Here is a 22,075-nt window from a genome sequence, read left to right as displayed (position 1 = left end):
AAAAATAGTAGAAATTTGACCTAATCGTCAAGCACTTTGTTTTTCCCCCGACCTAGGTCCGAAACTCATTTTTCTTGATCTATAATATCAAATTTAACTTATTTAATACACACATTTTTCAATTCAGTCCAAAAATCATATTATGGAAAAATTACATTTTTACCCCTAATGTTTCACATTTTTACAATTTAGTCCTTAGGCTCGTAAATTGAAATGTATTCAATTTCTTCAAACCCTAAGCTTAGCACCGAATCATTTTCATACTTATACCAACCCACATGTTCCACTTAATCATACTTTTACTACTTATTTATTAACTTTTACAAATAAGTCCTTTTTGACATTTTTATCGAAAATCACTTAGCAAAAGTTGCTTTTCTAACAACAAACATGCATTTTCTACCATTAGCCATCAAAATACACACATGTATAACATGGATCAAACCCTAGACCTTAATCATACCTCAAATTAGTGCTAGAAATAGGTAGATCGAGTTACAACGACTTCAAAAATGTAAAGAGCATTAAAAATAGGGCAAGAACGGACTTACAATCAAGCTTGGAAGATGAACAAACCATATTTATGTATTTCTTAGGGATATTCAGCCATGGGAGAGAAGATGGACAAAGATTTTGGCTTTATTTTTTCTTTTTAATTCATTTAATTACCAAATGACCAAAATTCCCTTTTCTTAAAACACTAAAATTTTCTTACTCCATGTCCATTCCCGTCCACTAACTTAAGTAATGGTCTAATGACCATCTAAGGACCTCTAATTTAAAATTTCATAGCAATTAGACACCTCTATCTATTATAACTCAAGTTTTGCACTTTTTGCAATTTAGTCCTTTTTTTGCTAAATTGAGTGCTCAAACGCCAAAATTTTCAAATAAAATTTTCACAGAATCATTCCATAAAACTTATAAGAGCCCGTTTTTGGTCAAATTAGAATAGTGGTTTTGAATCCACAAATTCGAAGTCAAAATATTTATTTTATTATATTTTTAATGTTTACAGCATGATTGAGTAATTGTGTGAAAATTTCGTTAAGAAATTTTATTGTTTAATTAGTCAATTTGATAAAAATGACTAAATCGCGTAAATTGTAAAAGTGTTGTTCTATTAGCTAATGATATCAAATAGCTATAGAACTTTGAATTTTAGGTCCTTAAGTGGTAAATATACCATTAGTTGGTTAGTGGATGTTAATGGTTTGGCATAAATGAAATTTTGTATTAGTTTTAAGGTTAAAATGGTAAAATAGTTAATAAATGTTATAATAATAAAACAAAATCCATTTTATATTAGCATCATCTTCCTTAGCTGAATTTTGCAAGAAGAAAAGCTAAAGTTTTAGATTTTGTATTCGGCCTTGGTTCATTTGCTCATTAAGGTACAATTTTTGCTCGGTTTTTAATGATTTCTATGTTTTTGTGATCATTGTAGCTTAATCTAGCTAGCCCGTACCTTTAATTTTGAAACTGTTAAAGATTATGAGAATTTCCATTGTTGAATCTATGTGTTCTTTGATGTTTAATGTTGAAATATGAAAGTTTGATGATAGTTTTACATGTTTCGTTAAGTGATTTTTGATGAAAATGCATAATAGGGTTTAAATTGTGAAATGTGCAAATTGTGTGGTTGAAATGTGAAATAAATGAAAGTTTTGGGCTACTAGGGACATATATATAATTCGATCAAGTATGGGTTTTGTTGAATTGTGTGAATTTTATGTATTTGTGAAATAGGGACTAAATTGATTAAATGCAAAAGTTTAGGGGCTAATGTGTAAAAATGCTCAAATGTGTATTTTTGGATTAATTGAATGAGTAGATGAATAAATAAGTTAATTTTGAATTCATTTAGATCAAGAAAAAAAGAATTTGAATTTAGATCGGGGGGAAAGCAAGGTTATCTGATAGTCGACTCGATCCGTCAACTTCGAATACGAGGTAAGTTCGTATGTATTAAGCACTATAGTAATTATGATTTTAGTGCTTTGATATTGCATAAATTGTATATACGGGACTATAGTTATGTTCGACGACAAATCGGTTATTTGTGGCACTTAGTGTGCAATTCGACATAGCTTCGGCTATATATGGCACTTAGTGTGCAATTTGAGATAGCTTCGGCTATGTACGACACTTAATGTGCATGATATCAAGTATGGCACTTAGTGTGTGAAATATCGAGTGTGGCACTTAGTGTGCGAGATATCGAGTTTGGCACTTAGTGTGCGAGATATTGAGTATTTAACTGCATTCATTGTATGTATGAACTTGTTATGGATTGGTATAGGTATGTACATGTATATTATGAGCTTAAAATCTAAGAAGATACAAATTTTATATATAAGCTTATGAATAAGTAGGTGAAAGATTTGTTAGTAGTCATAAAGTACATGATAATATGTCTAAATTGATGAAATTGATGAATATTATATTTATGATTAGTTAAGTTTATATCATACGAGCTTACTAAGCTTATTAGCTTACTTTGTGTATTTTCTTGTGTTTTATAGTGATATCGAAGCTAGCTCAGAGTCGGGGATCGTCGAAGACAACATCACACTATCCAACCATCACTTTGGTACTTTTAAGCTCTTGGTTTGGTCATATGGCATGTATAGGATTATGGTCATTTTGGTTATATTTTGGTAGTGAAATTTTCCATTTGAGAAGGCTTGTGAATGGTTATGTTTTTGTTTGTATATATATAGCCATGAGATTTGGCTTAACTTGGTTAGTTTGGTTGCATATATAAGTGTGCTTATGTTTTTATATTATGAGATTTGTGGAATTGGTGTTATGCTTATGAATTGGAACAATGATGTATGTTTGGTATATGTTATTAGATATGTTAATGCCATTTTATAATGTGTTTAGTGATATTTGAAAATGGTATGAATTTTCCTTGATTATGATTGAATTGACTGATATTTATGTTATGATTTGGTGCCATTTTGGTTATTTAGGTATATGCATATATGGGGTGGCAAAATGACTTGGTAAATAGCCTATTTTTGTCCACACGGGTGTGTGTCTTAGCCGTGTGTAACACATGGTCATGTTACACGGTCATGTGTCCCCCTGGTGTTGAAATTGATATGAAGTCAATATGCTCCACACGATATCACACACGGGCGTGTGACCGGCAGTGTGGTACAAGTCAGTATACCCCCTAATTGGCACACAGCCTAGCACACGGGTGTGTGACTTGGCTGTGTTGTATAAGTTAGTATACCCTATAGGTTTGGCACGGCCTGGCACACGGGCGTGTGTGACCACTTTGAAGGGCACACGGGCTAGACACACGGGCGTGTGGTTGGCCGTGTGACCCCAGTCATTATGTATGCCCTGTTTCCACAAAACTTGTGACACGGCATGTCTGGAGCCGTGTGAGGTACACAGCCTATTCACACAGGCATGTGACCCCTGTATTGTTGAAATTTTTCTAAGTTTCCAAAATTTTCATATGTTATCGGCTTTGTCCCGAATCACTTCTAAAGCATGTTTAAGGCCACGTAGGCCCTTATAAGAGACAATGTGTTTGTGATTAAATGGCATTTAAGTATGAATGCATAAATGTATGAGTTATGAGTTATGTACGTTAAATGTTGTGAATTGATCGGTAATACCTTGTAACCCTACTCCGGTAAGAGATACGAGTTAGGGGTGTTACGAAATTGTAGACCATAGAAATATAAGAAAAATAAATTTTTCTGCGTCGGATTTGTGGTCCCAAAACCACTGTTCTAACTAGGCCCAATATCGGGCTGTTACACGGCCTAACCACATGCCCATGTTACCAAGCTGTGTGTCACACACGATCTAGACACACGCCCGTGTGTCTGCCTGTATAGACAAAATGAAGCCATTTGTAGCTTCATTTCTCACCCAAAATTTCACCCAAGACATGCACTTGAAACTCACAACCAATACCAACCATTCCAAGTATTTAAAAATAGGCAAATTCATCATTTAACAAGGCATACCATTACATGCATAGGTGGTTATAATCTTACCTTGTATTAACTTAGGCAATAGCAACCTTTGATAACATATTCATAGCCTAACACATGTGTATATGTATATCATAATAATCCACTTAGTCAGACCAGAATGAACCATTACTAGCCATTCCAATGGCTAGGTTACAAAATAACATTTCAAGCCACTATTGGCCGAGTTGTCCTATACATGCCATTCTACCAAAATGATTTAAACTAAGTATACCCAAAATGACTAGTTGATAGTGTGACGATGCTCCAGTGATATCCAACCCTCGTGAGCTTCTGAGCACTATAAAACAAGGCAAAAATAAAATGGAGTAAGTATTACATGCTTAGTAAGTTCGTATAACGGAAACTAAACTTACCAATCCAATTTATTAAATATAAGCATAAAATAATAAGTTTCCCATCCATTGGGCTAAATTGCATAAACACATGTAACTAATCAAACATGTTAGTCACCAAAATCTTCATATCGATCAAATAACATAGATGAGCTCATCAAGCAATATTCTTTCAAGTCATTATCATTTCATCACAAAATTTCCATGCCATATCAAGAATTTCATGCCCGTTGAATCATTGAATTCCGATGGATGCACAAGTAGTACACTCGAAGTGTATGATTCAATAATCTGTCAATTTCTTATTCATGGGTACCCATTAGGCCACTTAACCAAGAAACACTCTCTCAAGCCACATATCGTATGACAGGATTACCATTCCAGTCTAAATCCTTTATATAACGTAATCTCAAAGGAGCATGATTAGGATTACTAGTCCAGACTAAACCCTAATCATAACGTATGCTCGAGAGGTATTATATTGGGATTACCCGTCTGGTCTAAATCCTTTCTATGACAAGGTTAATGGGATTACTCATCCGAGCTAAATCCTGTCTGCAACAAATGCAGGACCTTATTAGTTTCAGGAAAGCGCATATAATCATCAGAATTCAACATTCAATCGGGAAATAACCCTTTTTCACCATTTTCGAGCATGTATTAAATTTCTCATAACAGAATTCAAGTAATGTACATCAATATAAATCACTTTCCAAACAGCACAACATTCAATTAAACATATTTACATGCTAGATTAAGTTACACGAACTTACCTCGACATTTGTTCGCAAAAAGGTCTACTAATCCGAAACCTTTTCTTTTCGTCGATCTAACCTCAAATCAGTGTTGTCTGGGTCTATATAAATGAGTTTAACTATCAATTTCACACATTTCATATTTAAATGGACTCAATTTACGTCATAGGAAAAATTACCATTTTGCCTCTAACTTTTCCATAAATTCTGATTTTGTCCCTAGACCCTTAAAATGAAACTTGTGCAAATTACTCCCTATTCCAAGCCAAACCAAAGCCCCATTAAAAATTTTCCAGCAGATTTATTCATAAAATTTTAGAATTTTTCATCAAACTTTACAACTTTTCATTTTAGTTCCTAAATCATGTTTTCATCAAAAATCACTTTGTAAAAGTTGTTTATCTATCAATAATCTTTCATTTTCTACCATAATTTCTAATTTCCAGCATATACATCCATGACTCATTTCCATACCTTGATAACTTTTCAAAGTAATCTTTCAAATAGAGAGATTAAGCTATTCTGGTTTCAAAAATACCAAAATTACTAAAAACGGGACAAGAAAACTTACTCAATTAGGCCTTGAAATTTTCTTTTCTCTCTCCTAGGGTTTCCATGTGTTTTAGGTTGAAGATGACATAAAAATAGATGATTTCATTTATCATCTTTTTAATTAATTAAGTATTTTACTATTTTTAATTTAGTCATTGCCCTTTTTATATATTTCCATGGATGAGTCATCAAGAAAAGTCTACATACTTTTCTTAATGGTCTAATTACCAGATAAGGAGCTCTAGTTTTGAATTCCATAGCTATTTGATCCTTATAGCTACTAGAATTCAACTTTTGCATTTTACGCGATTTAGTCATTCTCGTAATTAAACGCCTAATCGATAAAATTCTCATATCAACATTTTTACACGACAAGCCTATTATAATACAGACTATATAATGAAATAAAAATAAATCATATTTTCAGATTGAATTTGTGGTCTCGAAACCACTATTCCGATTTCATTGAAAAATGGGCTGTTACATTCGTTCACCGTAGCTATACTTTTAATTTGTAGGTGCACTTGCCTTAGTCATATTTTTTAGTTGATTTCATGGACATCAAATTTTTTGCGCCATTTTTGGGGACTAAAATATTAGCAAAACTTTATTTCTATTAATTTAGCCATTTTTTTATTTTCAATAATTTTTTTACTTGAATTTTTACATTCTATTTTTTTTGTTTGTTTGATTCTAATTGGTTTTTTTGGTTTATGACTAGAGGAAACGCATTGGAACTTTTAGTTTATCATTGTGAGATTGAGAAAACGCCCTAGAAAAAATTGGGAAGAAGTTAAAGAAGCAATGCAAAGTCAATAGATTTTAATAGAAGATCAAGAGGAAAAGGATACTACTGTGGAGATGGAAAATAATCAAAATAATCAGCAACTTCCTACGACTCCTACTCCTCGTACTATGTTTGACTATGCTAAGCCCACTCTGATTGGGGCTGAATCGAGTATCGTCAAATCGACTATTGCTACAAACAATATTGAGCTGAAGCTGAGCACAGTTTAGATGGTATAACCATATGTTCAATTTGATGGGTTGTAAGATGAAGATTTGAATGCTCATTTGGCTAACTTTTTAGAGATTTGTGACACTTTCAAGATCAATGGTTTTACTGATGATGCCATACACTTACGATTGTTCCCATTTTATTTAAGGAGCAAGGTAAAATAGTGGTTGAATTCACTTCCACAGGGTTTTATCATGACTTGGGATCAGATGACTGAAAAATTCCTGTTGAAATATTTTCTACTGCCCAAAATAACTAAGCTGAGGAACAACATCTCTTCATTTGCACAAATTGAGTTGGAGACATTATATGATGCATGGGGAGAGATTTAAGGATCTTTTAAGAAGGTGTCCTCATCATGGGTTATCTTTGTGGTTACAAGTTCAAACCTTGACTAGGCAACTAATTGATGCAGCAGCTGGTGCAAAATTGACCAATAATACACTTAATGAAACTCAAGAGTTTATTGAGGAGATACCATTGAATAACTATTAGTGGCAAGTCATGAGAACAAAGCTGATTAAAGCAACCGGTGTTTTTAATATAGATGCAATTGCTATGTTGGCAAATTAAGTGGAAGCACTGAGTAAAAAGATTGATCATTTGAGTTGCAATAACACGATGAATTCAGTAATGCATTGTGATGCAACTGGAGTGAGGATAATCAATTTGGAATATTTACCTTTTGGTTCTAACATAGAGCATATAAGCAAGTCAACTTTATGGGAAACAATTCTAGACCTCAAAATAACCACCTCTGAGTTTTCAGCAACCTTATCAGTAAGAAAAGAAACTGAATCTTGAAGAGATGTTAGCTAAATTTATTTCAGTGTCTGAAACTCAATTTCAAAACATTGAGACAGCTCTGAAAAATCAATAAGCATCAATTCAAGGGCTTGAAAATTAGATTGGATAGCTTGTTAAATTGGTTTCGAAGTGACAGTAAGGTAGCTTACCTAATAACACTGAAATGAACCTAAAGGAGCAAGTCTGCACAATCACTGTTCGAAGTATGGAAGGGTTAGTCAAGCCAAAAAAGAAGCTAAATCTAAAAGTTGTTGAGAAAAATGATGGGTTTGAGGAAAGCAAGAAAAAGCATAAGCCAGTGGTTAGAGAATATAAACTACGAATTCCATATCCGGCAGTAGTGAAGAAAGATCGCATAAATGAACAATATGGTAAATTTCTTGAACTTTTGAAAAAAGTGCATATTAACTTAGCTTCTGTAGAAGCCCTTTCGTAGATGCCAAAGTATGCCAAATTTTTAAAGGAGTTGTTAATAAATAAAAGGAAGTCAGACAACTTTTCAACTGTGGAGCTCAATAAGGATTGCTTGGCCATTCTCCAAAACAAACTACTCACCAAGCTTAATGATCTAGGGGGTTTTATTATTCCTTATTTTATTGGTAGCTTAAATGTTGAAAAGATCTAGTAGATTTAGGGGCTAGTATAAATGTTATGCCATATAAAATGTTCAAACAATTTAGTTTTAGGGAACTAAAACCCACTAGGATGAGTATTCAATTAACTGACAGATCAATTAGGTACCCTAGGGTCATTTTTTAGGATGTATTTGTGAAAGTAGATAAATTTATATTCCCTATTGATTTTGTTATGTTGGACATGGATGAGGCTATTGAAGTCCCAATTATCTTAGGCTGACCCTTTTTAACCACTGCCAGAACTGTTATTGATGTGGGTAATGGTGAACTTGTGCTAAGTGCAGGTAATGAAAAGGTTATTCTTCAAGCACATGATTTTTTTAGAGCTCCTAGTGAGCATGATGATACTCGTTATTCTATTAATGTTAGTGATCATACGGCTCGACATTCATTGCAAGAATTCACTAATCAATACGTGTTCGAATAGCATCTATCTTAGGTTGATAAAAATCAAGGGATGAGTAGAAAGCGAATGGTGAAACTCGATGAATTAGATAAATTGTGAACAAAGGCTGATGAAAACCCAAGAACTGTCAAAGAAATAACTAAGCAACGCCATAGTGTGCATGTAAAGAGAACAAATTAATTCAAAGTTAGGGATGAAGTGTTTCTAGACAAATTAGATCCACGAATGTTCCCTTTAAAGCTTAAGTCAAGAAGGTCGAACCCATTTGTGGCACAAAACGTATTTCAATATGAAACCATTGAGGTAACACACTTTGATTAATGCACATGCAAGCTTAGACTCTATATAAGCACTTCTCGGGAGGCAACTCAAGTGTTTTTTTATTTATTTCTTTTACTTTTATGTTATTTAAAAAAATAAAAAATAATATAGTAAATTTTTTTTATTATTTTAAAAAGAATTGAAAAAAAGATAATACTAAAATAAAGGAACCACACAGTCTGGGGTGATCCATATGGCCTAAAGACACGAGCATGTGGGATGCACAACCTCGACAAATGGGCGTATCCTAGGCTATATGCATACTAGAGCTAATTTTTTGAATTTTCTTTTGACACACATGGCATTTAATGAGTTACACAACCTGGAGACCCAACCATGTGACCCACATGGCCTTGTAAACAGGCATGGGAGAAGTAACTGAGCATTTTACATGGCCTGGCACATGATCGTGTGGGGCACACGAACTTGTCCTAGGTCATGTGGATACTGCAACTTATTATTTTTAATATTTCAAATTACACACGCACTAAGGGTCTATACACGGTTGAGAAGCACAACCGTGTGGCCTTATACGTCCTATTTACACGCTTTTGTCATCCTTTTTAACCTAAACCTTTTTTCTTCTTTTCACTTTTGGTTTCTCATATTTTTCACCCATCATCGAAACCCTAGTCACTGCTTTACCTTCTAGCCACCACACTCGTCATCGATCTTCCCCCACACTTACTCTTTCGTTTCGTGGACCGTACCAATGGCGATCGATCATTTATCTCATCTCTCCATCCTTGTTGCACGCATTGTTCGTGCACCTTTCTCATTTACCGCTATTCGGCTCCCATTACTTTCCACCATTGAAATCTCGTTACACAACCCAGAAACCACCATTTCTGGCCTCTTCCCCTCCCCAAGCCATTGTCCCTTATAGCCGTTTTCTTCCTCAATCCTCCTAATCAACAACTATTCCCAACCCATCACACATATACACTACCGGTTGAACTATCCACTTCACATCGTTGATTGTCCTTCCCACCACCATTCCTCCATCTATCGCTGCCACCGTCTGCCTCTCCTTAGCAATGTTTGGCACTACCCCTCATTTTTATTATTTTTATTTATTTCATTATTATTTTAATTATTATATTAGTAGATATTATTATTCCTATTATTATTACTATTACTACTACTACTACTCTGTTTAGTATGTTGTTTATTATTAATATTAGCATTATCATTCTATTCATTATCATTATTATTTATTAGTTGGTTAGCTAAATTAATTTTTTTTGCCTAAATAATATTAGTATTAAATCTAATTTAGTATTAGGAGTAGTTTTAGTACTACTAGTTGTGATCGAACTTTCACCGTGAGATGGTTCGCTTGTCGATGTGGTTCAATTCGTATGCTGATTTGTTTATTTTCTAGAGTAATTATTTTTTAATGAGTTTTTTGGTTCTTTGATGATTTGGTTGTCATTTTTTTCAAGCACATGATGCCGAACACATGAGGAAAGAGTAAGGTCCCTGCTTATTCCAAGAAAAGAAAGGCTATTGGGACTTCATTTTCCTCCTCTCCGATCGCTAACTCTGGCCATCGATACCTCACCTTTGACCATCCACCACATGAGGAGAGGCATCAGCATCTGAAGAACAGAGCATTGGGTTTGGGATGGTGTATTGATTGGGCAACCCCTCAAATTATGGGTTTATTTGCATTGGTTCATTCTTTACTAGACACTACCCCATGGAGCGATTCTTCACAATCGTAGAGCCAATGCATGCGGAGCTTACTTTAGAGTTCTGCTCAAGTTTTTCCCTACATACAATACTATCGTTGAAGGACGAACCACGAATGATCTCATTCCATCTTAGGGTCTCACTCGGTGTTTTAGTATTGCGGGATTTGGAGTCACTCTTGGCTTATATTTTGATGACTTCCTGGCCACACTCGAGTTTTCCACCCTCACATAGCATATCCATCGGTCAGCCTCTCTCAACTGCTTTGACATCTCTAAGGTTGCCACTCTATACAACCGAAACCAGTCCAAGGCTCAGTTCCTACCATCGGCCCTACACTACATTCATGCCATTTTAGCTCACATGTTGACCAATCGGAAGGAGAATAAGAGTGTTGTAGGAACTTCTTATAGATACTTGTTATTAAGTATGCACGTGCGATATCTGGTTGATCTAGACCATTTCGTGGCATAGTGTTGTCGTCATTAGACTGACTGATCATAGAAAGGACCTATCTATATATTTCCATATGTGACAGACCTGACTCATCATTTCGGCCTCCTCGAGACCCCTGAGTAGATTGGTACTTGCTATCTCGGCACAACAGAAACCAAGGTGTTTTGTAACACCCTTTACCTGTATTCGATGCCAAAATAGGGTATGAGGCATTACTGGACTTACATAACGAGCCATTGTACAATTCCAAAACATAAATTTGTGTCCAAATTAAAACCATTTGTATTTAATCATAAAGTCCCTAATACGAGCCTACGAGGCCCAAAACATGCTTTGGGAGTGGTTCGGGACTAAACCGAGAACTTTAGAAATTTTTACAAAACTCCAAGTTACAGAGCCCACTAGCCTATGGGATCTAAGGGATACACCCTTGTTAGTGGTCTTGTTCGACCTTGTGTAACTCTCTCACTTGCACACACGGCCATGCCACACGCCCGTGTGCTAGGTCGCGTGGTTAATTAATTCAATTCAAATTAGGTGCAAGTTTCACAAGGCCAAGACACATGCCCGTGCTTTAGGCCCTGTGGCATACATGGCTGAGACACACGCCCGTGTCTCTTCCCATGGGCCAATTTAGAGAATTTTGTTTTTCAAAATTTAGGTACAGGGAACACACGGCCTAACCACATGTCCGTGTTACCAGGCCGTGTGTCATACACGGTCTAGACACATGCCCTTGTCTCTACCTATGTGGAAAAAATAAAGGCATTTCCTAGCTTCATTTCTCACTCAAAATCACCCAAAAGCCTGCACATAAAACACTAAACCAATTCCAACCATTTCGAGCATTCAATTTCGCAATTTCATCATTCATCAAGGCATACCATTTCATGCATGCATAGTTACAAACTTACCTTAGCTTAACTTAGACATTAACAACATTTGATCACATGAACTTAGCATAACACTTGTGTGTATATATATCACAATAGCTTACTAAATCATACCCAAAATGAACCATCACTAGCCATTCCAATGGCTAGGTTACAAAATAACATTTCAAGCCACCATTGGCCAAGTTGTCCTATACATGCCATTATACCAATATGATTTTACTAAGTATACCCGAAATTCTAGTTGATAGTGTGACGGTGCTCCAACGATCTTCCAACCTTCACTGGTTTCCAAGCACTATAAGACAGAGTAAGCATTACATGCTTAGTAAGTTCATATAACAGAAATTAAACTTACCAATCTTGATTATTAAATCTAAACATACAATATCGTGTTTCCATCCATTTGGCTAAATTTGCCTAAGCACATACATTCAATCATACATGTTAGTCACCAAAATCTTCATATAAACCAAGTAACATAGATGAGCTCATCAAGAAATATTATATCTAGTCGTTACTATTTCATCTCAAGGTTTTCATGCCAAGTCAAGATTTATCTGTCCTTTGAATCATTGAATTCCAATGAATGGTCAAGTACTAAACTCGAAGTGTACAATTCAACAATTCGTCAATTTCTTATTCAAGGGTACCCATTAGGGCACTTAACCAAGAAATACTCTCTCGAGCCAGATATCGTTTAATAGGATTACTGTCTAGGCTAAATCTTTTATATAGCGTATGCTCAGTGGAGCTCAATTAGGATTACCAGTCCGGGCTAAACCCTAATCATAACGTATGCTTGAGAGATATTATATCAAAATTACCCATCTGGGCTAAATCCTTTCTATAACAAGGTCAATGGGATTACTAGTAACACCCCGTACCCGAGACCGTCGCCGGAGTCAGACACGAGGGGTTCGCAGACTTAAATCACTTATTTGCACAGTCCATTTTAAATTTTTCCAGGCAGTTGGCTAACTGCGTCACTGTCACCTTAAAAATCATATCTTGAGTTCCAAAACTCGAAAATCAGTTTCGTAATTTTTCCCTGAAACTAGACTCATTTTTCCATCTACAATTCTTTTTATAGAATTTTTTGGCTGAGCCAATTAGTACAGTTTATTAGTTAAAGTCTCCCCTGTTTCAGGGTTCGACTACCCTGACCTTTGCACATTACGACTTGGATATCTCCTTGTACAGCGCTTCAATACTGATGCCGTTTGTTTCTATAGAAACTAGACTCAAAACGGAATCTATGCATATATGGAATGACTTCTAATTATCTCTGGGTAATTTATAATGAATTTCCAAAGTCGGAACAGGGAATCCAGAAACCGTTCTGGCCCTGTCTCACAAAAACTTAAATATATCTTAACATACTATTCATATGATCGTTTCATTACTTTCCTATGAAAATAGATTCATCAAGGTTCGTTTACATAATTTATTCACTATTTAATTCCATTCCTACTATTTTTAGTGATTTTTGAAATCTACACCAATGCTGCTGTCAGCATCTGCCTTTAAGGTAGACTTTACCTATTTCATAGTTTTCATGATTCAACTAGCCCTTTTAGCATAAATAGCACAAATTATGATAGTGATTAACCATTCCAATGGCCAATCCTTGTCAAGCATATCCACACCTCTCAATAACCATATCCATACCAAATGATTATAACATTATGCTCAAAACATATATAAGCCATTTTCGCATGGCTATCCAAAATTATACAAATCCAAAGGGTCCATGACCCACAACAAAAAGGGGTAGTCCTATACATGCCATTTCAAAGTTCAACCAAAAGTGTACCAAAAGGGGCTTTGATAGTGTGGGTGGCTTCGACTTTAAAATTTTTGAGTCCGATAGCTGACGAACCAAAATCTATAAAACAGAGGATTAAAGAAGCGGAGTAAGCATTAAATGCTTAGTAAGTCTTGAGCAAAGAATTTTAGCACAACTGAAGTATAGCATTCATATAACTAAACGGATAATCCCATATATACATATTCTCAAATCACTCCTACTTCACAATCTGACCCCTATATTCATACATAAGGGATCATCTTAGCCAAATACCGGAAGCTCATTACTCGGCTAAGCGAATATTATTCGAAGGGAATCAACTATTCCACTGCACATACAAAACATACCTCATTGTTGGGATTTTACAAGCGTATTAACTGAAATTTTTACAGAAAGATCGCTCATTCCCGAATCACATACCTTCGGAATTTAACCGGATATAGCTACTCGCTCAAATGCCTTCGGGACATAGCCCGGTTATAGTAACTCACACAAATGCCTTCGGGACTTAACCCGGATTTAGTAACTCGCACCAATGCCTTCGGGCTTAGCCCGGAATTAGTAACTCGCACAAATGCCTTCGGGACTTAACCTGGATTTAGTAACTCGTACAAATGCCTTCGGGATCTAACCCGGATATCATTCGAATAACCAAGCACATATATCAATAAATCATGACACATCTGTATTTCATTTTCATTACCAAAGCTCAAACACAAGACACTTATCACACTTGCAATTTCGGCTCAATAGCTACATACAAAGAGCATGATTTTGACTTGCTTAAAACATGATCTAATCAAATCATAATCTAAGTTCTATTACTCAAAAACTTACCTCGAATGTCGTCAAATGATTTCGATGGCTGTTCGACAACTTTTTCCTTTCCCTTATCCAACTGTGGTCTTCTAAGCTCTTGAGCTAATTCAAACAAATTTAACTTATTAAAGTCTCATTATGCTAGCTTATGGCCGAATATGACAAGGAGTTTGATTGGTCATATGGCGACCTTCTAGCTCAACTACACAATGGTCATATGCATTTTTAATCACATCAAGCAATTTAATACAATTCATTCGAACATCAAAAGAAAACCTCAAGGTACTTAGCCCATATATACTTTAGGCATTAGAGTCACATATATATATGGAATCATGAATCAAACTCAACATTTTAGCTAATATTCCCCCTTGGCTGAATTTTCTAAGCCAAGACAAAAGCATCAATATGCTGGCCTCTAACCAAATACATGCAACACCAATCTTCTTCCTATGGCCGAATATGCATGTCTATGTTGAGGCCGATTATATACTTAATACCACACATAAATGGCATACATTTTACTAACTAATGCATTACATATTATAACTCAATACGCATCCATCATGTGTAAATATATACCTTGAGATAATATATAGGTCATACCAATACATCATGTGCAATCATATATATATATATGTGCAAGAGCCGAATCACAAATTTGATTATAACCAAATATAAACATATATCCAAAACATAAATCTTACCTACCATGCAATAAGCATAAATCACACTTATGGATATACCATGGCCGATACTTCCAACAACACCAAATAAAAATATACTTCATGGATCTAAGGTAGAACCAAGAAAGGAACTCATAATCATCAAGATGTAAGCAACTACCATTGTTCATCTAGATTTAGCATGAAACACAACCATCACCCTTATTAATCTCCATAGCCGAAAAGCTTACTTATTCTAAAATCACAATTTCAACATGGGTTACCAACAATAACTTGATATCTCACTCAAAATCAACTAGGATTTCAAGAACTAGTACAACTTCCTTACCTTAATATCGACCTAAGATGACCGATTGCTTCACTCCTTCCTTCCTCCTCTCAATTCGGCCAAGAAGAACCAAAGAACACAACTTGTTTTCTTTCTTCCTTAGAACATTCGGCCAAGAGAAATGAAAAAAGATGGACACTTTTTTTTTGTTTTCTTTCTTACCTTCACGGCAATGGGGAGGGGGAGAAACAATCACACACATTCTTCCCTTTTTCCATTTCTTTATTACCCATACTCCTTATTTTATTGTTCCTAACATACATCACTAACATAACATGTTTGTGACATGTTTCCACTCATAGCATGGCCGGCCACTATGCTTTAATTTGGGTAAATTGACATGCAAACCCATCATTTTCACAATATGCATTAATAGGCCACTTTACATTTGCCTAGCACATTTCTAAATTTTCTCACATAAGTCCTATTTGATAAAATTCACTTACAATTAACAAAATTCAAACATGAAATTTTCACACATGCATATGTACATATGATGAGCATCAACTATGATGATTAATTATTTTTATGACTGGTTTAGTGGTCTCGAAACCACTTCCTGACTAGGGTCACATTAGGGCTGTCATAACTCTCCCCCACTTAAGAAATTTTTGTCCCCGAAAATCTTACCGGTAAATAGGTTTGGGTATCGTTCTTTCATAGAGTTCTCGGTTTCCCAAGTAGCTTCTTCGATTCCATGCTTGAGCCATAACACTTTTACTAACGGAACCCTTTTGTTTCGTAACTCTTTCACTTCACGAGCCAAGATACGAATCGGTTCTTCTTCATAACTCATATCGGGTTGAATTTCAACCTCTGATGGATTAATTATGTGCGATGGATCAGATCTATAACGTCGAAGCATCGAAACATGAAAGATGTCGTGAATCTTTTCAAGTTCAGGGGGCAAAATCAAACGATACGCAACTGGACCGACTCGTTCGGATATCTCATATGGCCCCATGAACCTTGGACTCAGTTTGCCCTTACGGCCAAATCTGAGTATCTTTTTCCAAGGTGAAACCTTAAGAAACACTTTGTCTCCCACCTGGTACTCAATATTTCTTCGTTTTAAGTCCGCATACAACTTCTGATGATCTGATGCTGCCTTCAGACTTTCACGAATTATCTTTACTTTCTGTTCAGCATCTTTAACCAAATCAACTCCGAAAATTTTACTTTCATCGAGCTCGGTCCAAAACAATGGCGTACGGCATTTACGCCCGTACAAAGCCTCGTAAGGTGCCATCTTAATACTTGATTGAAAACTATTGTTGTAAGCAAATTCAATCAAAGGTAAATACCGCTCCCACGAACCACTGAACTCGAGGATGCAACATCTCAACATGTCCTCAAGTATCTGAATTATCCGCTCGGATTGACCATCGGTTTGTGGATGAAAACCGGTGCTAAAATGCAGCTTGGTACCCAAAGCTTCTTGCAATTTCTTCCAAAATCGTGAGGTGAATCTCAGATCTCTATCCGACACAATAGAAATTGGTACCCCGTGTAATCTCACAATCTGAGAAACATACAATTTAGCTAGTTTATCCAATGAAACATCCGTACGTATGGGGATAAAATGAGCCGACTTAGTCAGTCTATCGACAACAACCCAAATCGTATCCTTCTTACTTGCCGACACTGGCAACCCAGATACAAAATCCATCGTGACTCGATCCCATTTCCATTCAGGTATTATGATCGGCTGGAGTAAACCCGTAGGCACTTGATGTTCCGCCTTCACTTGCTGACATATTAAACACTTCGAAACAAAATCGGAAATGTCTCGTTTCATACCATGCCACCAAAACTGACGTCTCAAATTGTTGTACATTTTCGTACTCCCTGGGTGAATCGACATTCGACTACAATGAGCTTCGTTCAGAATCATCGAAATGAGTTCTGAATTTCTTGGAACACACAACCGATTTCTGAACCTCAAACAATCGTCATCATCAATTTGAAACTCTGATTCCATATTCGGAACACATTCAGCCCGTTTTGCAACCAATTCATCATCAACTTTCTGAGCTTCCCGAATTTGATGAATCAACAATGGTTTGGCCTTTAATTCTGCCACTAACACATTGTTGGATAGGACAGACAAGTGTACTTTCATCGTTCGTAAAGCAAACAGTGATTTACGACTTAAGGCGTCCGCAACCACATTAGCTTTTCCCAGGTGATAATCAATGACAAGCTCGTAATCTTTCAACAACTCAAGCCAACGCCTTTGTCGCAGATTCAAGTCTCTTTGAGTCATCAAATATTTGAGACTTTTGTGATCCAAATATACATGGCACTTCTCACCAAATAAATAATGTCGCCATATTTTCAAAGCGAATACGATGGCAGCTAGTTCGAGATCATGGGTCGGGTAATTTTTCTCGTGTGGCTTCAATTGTCTCGACGCATAGGCCACAACTCGACCTTCTTGCATCAATACGCAACCCAACCCAAGTAGGGATGCATCACTATAAATGACAAACTCTTTGCCTGATTCGGGCTGCACTAGAATTGGAGCTTCAGTCAAATAGGTTTTCAGTTGATCAAAACTTTTCTGACATTTTTCCGTCCATTCGAACTTAACATCTTTTTGAAGTAGCTTCGTCATTGGTGTGGCTGTCATCGAGAAACCTTTTACAAACCGTCGGTAGTAGCCGGCAAGTCCCAAAAAGCTCTGAACCTCAGTAATATTTCTCGGAGGCTTCCAGTTAAGTATGGCTAAAACTTTGCTCGGGTCCACTCGAATACCCGATGCGGATACCACATGACCCAAGAAGCTAACCTCTCTTAACCAGAACTCACACTTACTGAACTTAGCATATAGCTGCTTATCCCGTAAAATTTGCAACACTAACCTCAGGTGCTCAGCATGTTCGGTCTCATCTCTTGAATAGACCAAGATGTCATCAATGAACACAACTACGAACCGGTCCAAATACTGTCTGAAGATTCGATTCATCAAATCCATAAATACCGCAGGGGCATTTGTGAGCCCAAACGGCATCACTAAAAACTCGTAGTGGCCGTATCTCGTTCTGAAAGTAGTTTTGGGTATATCCGAATCTCGAATTCGCAATTGGTAATAACCCGATCTCAAATCTATCTTTGAAAACACTGAGGCTCCCTTTAGTTGATCAAACAAATCATCAATACGCGGTAACGGATATTTATTCTTTATCGTCACTTTATTCAGCTGACGATAGTCAATGCACAACCTCATGGTTCCGTCCTTCTTTTTCACGAACAATACTGGTGCACCCCAAGGTGAGAAACTTGGTCGAGCGAAACCTCTATCCGTCAATTCTTGCAACTGAGCTTTCAACTCTTTTAACTCGGTTGGTGCCATACGATACGGAGCTATTGAAATCGGCGTAGCCCCAGGTACAAGCTCAATACCAAACTCTACCTCCCGAACAGGTGGTAAACCCTGTAATTCTTCAGGAAAAACATCTGGGTATTCACAAACCACCGGCACAGATTCAGGTTTCTTTTCTAACTCTTTGTCATCAAGTACATACGGAAGGTATGCTTTGCACCCCTTTCTTACATATTTTTGGGCCAACATTGCTGATATTACAGCTGGCAACCCCTTTAAGTCCGTAGACTCAACTCGGATTATCTCGTTATTTGTGCACCTCAAATCAATAGTCTTGTTTTTGCAATTCACAACCGCATCATGCACGGTCAACCAATCCAAACCAAGAATAACATCAAATTCATCAAACGGCAAAAGCATCAAGTCCGCCGGAAAACAGGAACCTCGAATTACTAGGGGGCATTTCTTACACACTTTGTCGACAAGCACGTAACGACCCAAGGGATTTGACACCCGGATTACGAACTCAGTAGACTCAGTAGGTAAAGTCTTACTGGATGCTAAGGTTTTGCATATATAAGAATGAGTAGAACCAGGGTGAATCAAAGCAATCACATTAGTATCAAAGAGAGTAAAAGTACCGGTAATAACATCTGGCGAGGAAGCATCCTCGCGTGCGCGTATAGCATAAGCCCTAGCAGGAGCACGAGCCTCAGATCTGGTCGTAGCATCTCTAGATCCTCTCTGACCACCACTAGCATTTCTCGTGTTTCTAGATGGTCTACCTCAAGCAGTGGTAGCACTCGGTTTCCCACTCTGATTTACATTCTGTTCAGACAATCTCGGGCAATCTTTGATAAAGTGGTCAACTGACCCGTACTTGTAACAGGAGCGGTCATGGAATCTACAACTTCCAAAATGCCATTTGCCATAATACTGGCACTCCGTTCTATCTCGACGATCATTTCCAACACTGGCAATCGAAGTGACTCGCGTGCTTACAGTGGGTCGATCGCAATCTCGTCTAGAAAAGCCCGAAGTGTCTCTAGACCGGCCTAAGCCATCTCTAAATTTCTTCGATGTCTGTGGGAAGGGCTTCCCCGAAGACCTCTTACGAAACTCCTTTGCTCCTACCTCAGCTTTTCTTTTCTCCATACTGAGCTCTTCGGCTTTGCAAGCTCGCTCGACAAGTGCCACAAATTCTCAGATTTCCAAAATGCCAACATACAGCTTTATATCATCATTCAGCCCATACTCGAAACGTTTACACATCACGGCTTCTGAAGAAATGCATTCTCGCGCGTACCGGCTAAGCCTTACAAATTTTCGTTCATAGTCGGTAACCGACATGGATCCTTGTTTGAGTTCAAGAAATTCCTTCCATTTTTGGTCAATGAATCTCTGACTGATATACTTCTTTCGAAACTTGGTTTGGAAGAACTCCCAAGTTACTTGCTCTCTGGACACGACAGAAGTCAACGTGTTCCACCAATAGTAGGCAGAATCACGTAACAAGGAGATAGTACACTTTAGGCACTCACCGGGTGTGCAAGATAGCTCATCGAGTACCCAGATAGTGTTGTCCAACCAAAATTCAGCTTGCTCAGCATCATCGCTGTCCGTAGCCTTAAATTCAGTAGGCCCATGTTTTCGGATTCTGTCAACTGGGGGCTTATTTGACCTTATTTGGTCAGTTACCGGAGGTATTTTAGGTGCGGGGGTGGTATTTGTCGGGAATGGAGGTTGTGGAACAGCCGTATTAGTTCGAATGTATTGGTTGAACCAATCATTCATCACGCTATAGAAAGCTTGTCTAGCTTCATCATTCGAATTACTAGCATTAGGTTGAGAGTCCGCCGGCGCTATCCCTTGTGCAGGAGCAGGCGCTACACTCTCGAGATCATCAGCTACCGCTCGGTCGGGATCGGGATCCATTACTATAAATAAACACATTTGCAAATGTCAGAAATCACCACACTATCAAATAATCACATAAAATGCATGTATAGCTAAACCCAACGCATTACGGTAGTCCTAGAATCGACTAAACCGTAGCTCTGATACCAATAAAATTGTAACACCCCGTACCCGAGACCGTCGCCGGAGTCAGACACGAGGGGTTCGCAGACTTAAATCACTAATTTGCACAGTCCATTTTAAATTTTTCCAGGCAGTTGGCTAACTGCGTCACTGTCACCTTAAAAATCATATCTTGAGTTCCAAAACTCGAAAATAAGTTTCGTAATTTTTCCCTGAAACTAGACTCATTTTTCCATCTACAAATTTTTTTATAGAATTTTTTGGTTGAGACAATTAGTACAGTTTATTAGTTAAAATCTCCCCTGTTTCAGGGTTTGACTACCCTGACCTTTGCACATTACGACTTGGATATCTCCCTGTACAGGGCTTCAATACTGATGCCGTTTGTTTCTATAGAAAATAGACTCAAAAAGGAACCTATCCATATATGGTATGACTTCAAATTATCTCTGGGTAATTTATAATGAATTTCTAAAGTCGGAACAGGGAATCCAGAAACCGTTCTGGCCCTGTGTCACGAAAACTTAAATATCTCTTAACATACTGTTCATATGATCGTTTCATTACTTTCCTCTGAAAATAGATTCATCAAGGTTCATTTAAATAATTTATTCACTATTTAATTCCATTCCTACTATTTTTAGTGATTTTTCAAATCTACACCACTACTGCTGTCAGCATCTGCCTTTAAGGTAGACTTTACCTATTTCATAGTTTCCATGATTCAACTAGCCCTTTTAGCATAAATAGCACAAATTATGATAGTGATTAACCATTCCAATGGCCAATCCTTGTCAAGCATATCCACACCTCTCAATAACCATATCCATACCAAATGATTATAACATTATGCTCAAAACATATATAAGCCATTTTTGCATGGCTATCCAAAATTATACAAATCCACAGGGTCCATGACCCACAACAAAAAGGGGTAGTCCTACACATGCCATTTCAAAGTTCAACCAAAAGTGTACCAAAAGGGGCTTTGATAGTGTGGGTGGATTCGACTTCAAAATTTCCGAGTCCGATAGCTGACGAACCAAAATCTATAAAACAGAGGATTAAAGAAGCGGAGTAAGCATTAAATGCTTAGTAAGTCTTGAGCAAAGAATTTAAGCACAACTGAAGTATAGCATTCATATAACTAAACGGATAATCCCATATAT

General features: G+C 37.0%; 1 non-coding gene across 1 annotated transcript; it reads right to left on the bottom strand.

Moving 5' to 3' along the window:
* Positions 1-6,942: 6,942 nt before the first annotated feature.
* On the bottom strand, positions 6,943-7,050 carry LOC121231475 (small nucleolar RNA R71). Its single transcript, XR_005929534.1, has one exon. It is a non-coding gene; the product is annotated as a small nucleolar RNA R71 (small nucleolar RNA).
* Positions 7,051-22,075: the final 15,025 nt, after the last annotated feature.

This window comes from Gossypium hirsutum, chromosome A06, assembly GCF_007990345.1.
Source record: "Gossypium hirsutum isolate 1008001.06 chromosome A06, Gossypium_hirsutum_v2.1, whole genome shotgun sequence".
Taxonomy (NCBI): domain Eukaryota; kingdom Viridiplantae; phylum Streptophyta; class Magnoliopsida; order Malvales; family Malvaceae; genus Gossypium; species Gossypium hirsutum.
This window is presented reverse-complemented; position numbering and strand designations above follow the sequence as displayed.